Here is a 6221-nt window from a genome sequence, read left to right on the forward strand (position 1 = left end):
GGAGTGGAGATGTGCCCCAATAAGGTGGCGGATATATCTTGACTAAGAAAGCTAAGTTATTTTATGGAGAAATTAATGCCAATTCATCAAGTCCCTGTCAAGTTTATGAAGGATAAGGCAGGTCTTCCTTGGAGCTGTATGTCTGAGATTTCCTAATAATTGTGTTAGCCAGCAAAATCTGTTGCCTGTAGGAAACTAAGACTCAGAGTGGAATGAGTTTGGGGAATGAACAAATTCCTTGCAATTGTCCCCTTTTTCTGTGAAACAGAAAAAAATCTTGATTCCGTGGATTTCATTAAGGGATTCTCTGATGAAACATTATTATTTCTGGGGTATCACCCGTATGTGGTGTGCTATAATCACATCGCCTCAACTACTGCTCTGTACTGTGCCTGCTCAGAATGAGGCTACATCCAGAAAACAGCTGAGGATAACAAGACCCACATAAATGCAAAGGAAAAACAGGGAAGATGTCAAAATAATCCGGTGTAGAAAGGCATGGAGAGAAGCATCTCTCCCCCAGTCTCTGGTCCCACTTGTCTCTCTTTTTGGTAACGCTTTCTAGATGTGGAAAGACATTTATCCTTGCTGCTACAGATGTTACACATTAGTCAGGCCCTGGGGGTTTACATGGCGTACAGACTAAGAGTTAGCTGACCCTTTTCCCTCTGGTTTCACCCCAGGTAAACTCAGACCTTCTGAAGCTCATCACCCTTTTCTAGGTGCTTTCCAGCCTGGCCCCATTCACTCAGAATCTGCCCCGAGTTACGTGTTTGCCTCCAGCAGTATTTGGACAGAGGATGGCTATGGAGAAAGGACAAGCCCTGGCTTGCCTGGGGATCAATTCTGTGCAGGCGACACGGTCAATAAAGCAAAAAGACATGCGTAAGCCGGTAAGTGAAAATGTGTGCTCAGGACTGGCATATAAAGCAAGCAAGACTGGCCTATAAACAACGCGTTTAACCATCTATGAATTTTTACAACCCAATGTCTGTGGGACAGAGCTCATTTATGTTTGGTATGTTGTGGGAGTTACGTTACTACTGTGTTTCCAACGTGCCTCTCAGCTTTGAGTTCATACTCCATCCCATTAAGAGGTGACAAGCAGTGGATACCACCTAGTCAAGACGTTAGCAGCTCCTGTGGAATGGATTTGCTCGTCTCAGTCCGGTTCCTTATGTGTCTCTCCACAGCTGGCAGCCCCTGGCAAAGGTCAAAAGCCAAGGACGGACTGGCTCTCAGAAAATGAGCTATCTTTCCGTTCCTGAATGAGATCTTGTCGCATCAGTGTGTGTGTGTGTATATATATATATACACACACACTGCCAGGTGAGCACGAGAAATTGTTGATGTCTCATATTGTCTCTTCTGTGAGTTCAATTTACAGTACTTCAGCTAAACACAAACAGTAATTTCACTTATTACAAACCCTATAGTAACAAAGTTAATTCACACATGCCCTTTTTAAGGTGATTTATGACAGAACCAATGTGAGGGAACAGATGAGCATTCCTGCATCTAGGTTCAACTGCCACTTAATAATCACAGTCAATATTCCCTTGTTTTAATACTCAACATCATGTTCAAAACGGAGTGCTTCGCTGTAAGCTGCGTGCAGACCACGCAGGATTAAATGGGGCTTCTAGTGTGATGCATGTAACAACCTCTTAAATGATTAGGACACCTGTTGACATTAATATAGAAGCATGCATGAAAACAAGTGTGCCACACACTGAAATATATGTACACAAATATTAAGAGGATTAGAGAAATTGCTAAAATGGATAGAGTGGCATTTAACAGAAACATGTCTGGAATCTAAGCAGAATGGAAATAACATACACAGAACTGATCCCTTGTTAGACGGCTTTTTTTTTTTAGTAGTTCATCCGGGGTATAAAAGTCTCCGTACAAGGAGGTCATTTGCTTACACTTAAAATTTCTGTTTAATATATATCTTTGTTTGGAATCTGCCTCTAATTCATAACCACCTTCATTTAGTAGCTAGCACCTTTGCCATGCTAGCTGCAGGAAAAAGTAATTAAATTTAATAGAAGCCACCCTCGCTTTGAAGCTGCCCTGGATTTAGAGCCACAAGGAGAAGCAATTAAACTCTGGCAGCCAAGGATTCAAACTGAAGTTACATAGTGATTTTTTTTTTTTTTTAAAGGAAATTTTCTCTGTAAACGGATTTGGATTGTCAGATCTGATTGGATTCAAAGCTATAGAAATTTCCTTCTTTGGGAAATCTTCTCTTGAAGCAAAATTAAAAAAACCCCTAACAGTTAGGTGTGAAATGGGGATCAGTTGTGAAGGTCTAGGATATTTTTAATTCTTCTGAACAAACTTCCAAAAAAGCGTTTGTTCTTCTCAGCAAAGTGCTGAATGGAAAAGGGAAGCATGGAAGGAAGACATCTGCATGTCTGTCTGTTTGCAGGCAGGTCAGCTTGTCAGCAGCCTAGGATATAGGTTCATTAGGGGAAGGAATTTCTTTGCACTAGAAGGTATTATGAGCATTGTTTAAAGCTGTCAGGGTTTTGTAAACCAGCAAGCAGAAAATATTTTTCACTTTTGTGATTTTTACCAAAAAAAGATAGTCTTTAAGTAACCAGGACAGGAAAAAATTACTCCAGAATGCCATAATCAATGCCAAATATAGTTCTACCTATTTAAAAATATTTTTAGGAGTTTCCTATAAAGGATCAGAAAGGATTCAGTTGAAAAAGGTCTGCTTCCAATGCAGACGTTATTCAGAAAAGCAAACTGGTAATTCAGTTAATACTTACAGGGAGGCAGAATTGTCCTAATCTTCACCAACTCTGAGAAATATTTGTAGAGTCTTAGCTAAGCCAGAGGTACATGTGAAAAGCTTAATTATTGTCATGCAATACATGCTTTTCTATTCTGAGGAAAAAAATGCTCTCAAGCTTGTTACAGGGATACATCCATGGTCCATGACCTGTGGATCAGGCTCGGTGAATCGATAGTCCTCTGGCTGGAGTCATGGAGAAGCTACACTGGCCATATCCAGGGAAGTGCCTGGGATCAGGTAACTTGCTGGGAAAATGCATTCAGTATCACTGGCCACTGTGAGGTAGTTGGGGGCAGACGTGTTGGAAACGGCAAGCTGTACACCCCCGAGAAGACTTCCCTAGCAATGGTGACCAGCCTGTAAAAGGGGAACGGGCAAACGGTGCCGGGGAGCCACGCCGGGGAGCCATCAACTCACAGAAAGAAGTTTGACCCCAGCGTTTTGGATATCCCAGCTGTAATCCTTGACAGCGGGTCTGGGTTAGTCAAAGCGGGTGTCACAGCTGACAGCGGCCCAAGGTCTGTTTTTACAGCAATTGTTGGTCGCTCAAAAGTCAAAGCTACAATGCTGGACAGAAAGAATGTTACACTGGAGAAGCAGCTCAGTCCAAAAGAGGGGTCCTGTCTTTGAATTATCCAATTGACCATGGCATAGTTACATGCTGGGATGATATGGAAAGGGTCTGGAGACATATCTGCGAGTATGAGCTGAGAATCAAAGCCAGTGAAAGGCCAGTGCTGCTGTCTGAAGCCCCCCTCGGTCCTCTGCAGAACCGGGAAAAAAATGACAGAGGTGATGTTCGAAGGCTTCACGGTGCTTGCTATGTACGTCGCAGTCCGGGCAACTCTGGCACTCTATGCATCGGCCCGTATTACTGGAATAGTCACGGGCAGCGGGGGTGGTGTTACCCACACAGTCCCCATATATGAAGGATGCTGTTTACCCCGTGCTGTCTCCAGGATGGATGTTGCTGGCCGGGATATCACCAAATATTTTATGAATCTTCTTTTAGAGAGTGGACACACTTTTATTAGCACAGCTGAAAGGGGTATCCTGAGAGATAGCAAAGTGTGCTATGTAGCTTTATAACCCATCCAAGAAATGAAAGCAAAGCCAGAAGAAATCATGAAAGAATACAGATTGCCTGACAACAATATCATCCAGATAGGCAGCCAGCTCTTTTCGTGCACCAGAGACCCTTTTTGTGCCTGCAAACATTGGAGTTGAAGATCCTGGTGTGCACAAAATGATCGTCAACAGCATCATGAAGCATGACATCGACGTGCACAGGAATCTTTATGGCAACATCCTGCTCTCCAGCGGGTCTGTGCTCTTCCCTGGCCTGGAGGAGTGGATCCTGAAGGAGATGAAGCTGCCTGCTGGCATGTTTGTGAGGATCATTGCACCCCTGAGAGAAAACATTGTGTGTGTATTGGGGCCTCCATCCTCACCTGCCTGACATCTTTCACACAAATGTGGGTCACTGTGAGTGGTTACGAGGGTTTTGGGGCAGCTGCCATTCACCAGAAATGCTTTTAAGGAGAACGTCAGACCAAGTGAATGGCTTGTTACAACAACATATGAGCAAGAATCCCTGCTGAGAGCTGACTGACCTAAAAGGTGCTGCAGCTGTTTGTGCGCTTGTTGGCTGACAAAACCTGTATGAAAATAAAACATTAAAAACATCGGTAACGAGGACCTCATTGTTTATCATCTCCCTTCCCCTCCGCAGAGTTTACAGGTGTGCACATATCACAGGGACGCAGTAACTCCTTAACTGACTCACAGCCTGCCTTGGGAGTCATATGGGGAGTAGATACCTCCTCTGCTGGGGGATTCTTTCCTCTAAGGTCTTTGAGATATCTGGGTTTTCTATTCTAAAACTAGCTCTCACGTTATTTTTGACCTCATTAAAAATGTTTCCTTTAGAAACCCAGCAAAACCCCAAACAGAATCCAAATATAAATCAATGCAAATGCAATTACTGTAACCGACCCTCCTCTGTGCCTGAGGGTCTGAAAAAATCCATCGATTCTCTGCTGTAATTTATCTGGGAAGTAAGAACACCTAGTTTCACTTCCAAGTACTAGCCCTGAATCAAAATGCCTCACACTGCCGGCTCCCTGGAGGAAGCAGCGTTGCCGGTGTAGCTGCGGAGGATTGTGAGCTCAGCCGAGCGGTGCCTATTTGCGACTGGGGCATCTAGAACATGCTCCGATGCTCTGTGTCAGCAGCCACTGCCAGGGACAGCACCATCCTGCGCAGGATGTCTGACTCCGCGGTGGCAGTGGCAGGGGCCCGCCCAGTGATTTTTGACATCGGCTCTGGACAGTGTAAGGCTGGTCTGTCAGGGGAACAGGCACCCCGTTCGGTTATTTCTACTGTTGTGGGGTACCCCAAATTCAAACTTGTCATGTTTGGGGTGAGTCATAAGGATTGCTACATCGGGGGAGAAGCCCAGTCCGAAAGGGGCGTTTTGTCTTTTACCTACCCAATGGAAAATGGGGTAGTTACATCCTGGGATGACATGGAGAAGATTTGGAGATACCTATACGGACAAGAACTCAAATGAAACCAAGTGACAGGCCACCACTGCTGACCAAGCCCCCTCTCAATCCTTTGTCCCATCGAGGAAAAAATGGCTGAGACGATGTTTGAAAGCTTCCAGGTGCCTGTCCTTTTTGTGACTCTGCAGGCACTAACAGCCCTGTACACCTGTGCCCGCACAACTGGACCAGTGCTGGACAGTGGCAACAGTGGCACTGTCACGGTCCCTGTCTGCAAAGGCCGTTCCCCGCTACACGGCATTACCAGGCTGGATTTTGCAGGCAGAGGTGTAACCAAATACCTTGCTAGGCGCCTTTTGGAGACCAGGCACTCCTTTGTAAGCACAGCAGAGAGAGAAATTGTCAGAGATGTGAAGGAGAAGCTGTGCTATGTTGCCTTTGATCCTAGCCAAAATATGCAGGAAAAGCCTGAAAAACTTATGTGCGAGTACATTCTCCCTGACGGAACGGCTCTCAAGGCAGAACACCAGCTATTCCAAGCTCCTGAAGCGCTTTTTGTGCCCGCAGAGGCAGAAATCCCAGGGCCAGGTTGGAGGGATGGTCCTCTGGAGCGTCGCCAAGTGTCGTGAGCATATCCAGTGCGACGTCCTAAGGAACATGCTGTTATCGGGCAGGTCAACTCTTTTCCAAGGTTTCAAGGAGAGGCTACTGAAGGAGCTCCAGACAGGAGTTCCCAACACAATTCATATCAAGAGCATCTCGCCACAAGATCGGATGTACTCCGTGTGGCTTGGTGCTTCCATCCTTGCCGGCTTAAGAGCATTTAGGAATATGTGGGTTACCAGGGAAGACTATAACGAGGTTGGACCAACAGCACTCCAGAGAAAACGCTTTTGAATACT

General features: G+C 45.3%; 2 pseudogenes; both read left to right on the forward strand.

Moving 5' to 3' along the window:
• The first annotated feature begins 800 nt into the window (after positions 1–800).
• Positions 801–4351, forward strand: LOC103913961 (annotated as a pseudogene).
• A 727-nt stretch (positions 4352–5078) lies between these two features.
• Positions 5079–5948, forward strand: LOC103913962 (annotated as a pseudogene).
• Positions 5949–6221: the final 273 nt, after the last annotated feature.

This window comes from Pygoscelis adeliae, unplaced genomic scaffold, assembly GCF_000699105.1.
Source record: "Pygoscelis adeliae isolate BGI_AS28 unplaced genomic scaffold, ASM69910v1 Scaffold213, whole genome shotgun sequence".
NCBI lineage: Eukaryota > Metazoa > Chordata > Aves > Sphenisciformes > Spheniscidae > Pygoscelis > Pygoscelis adeliae.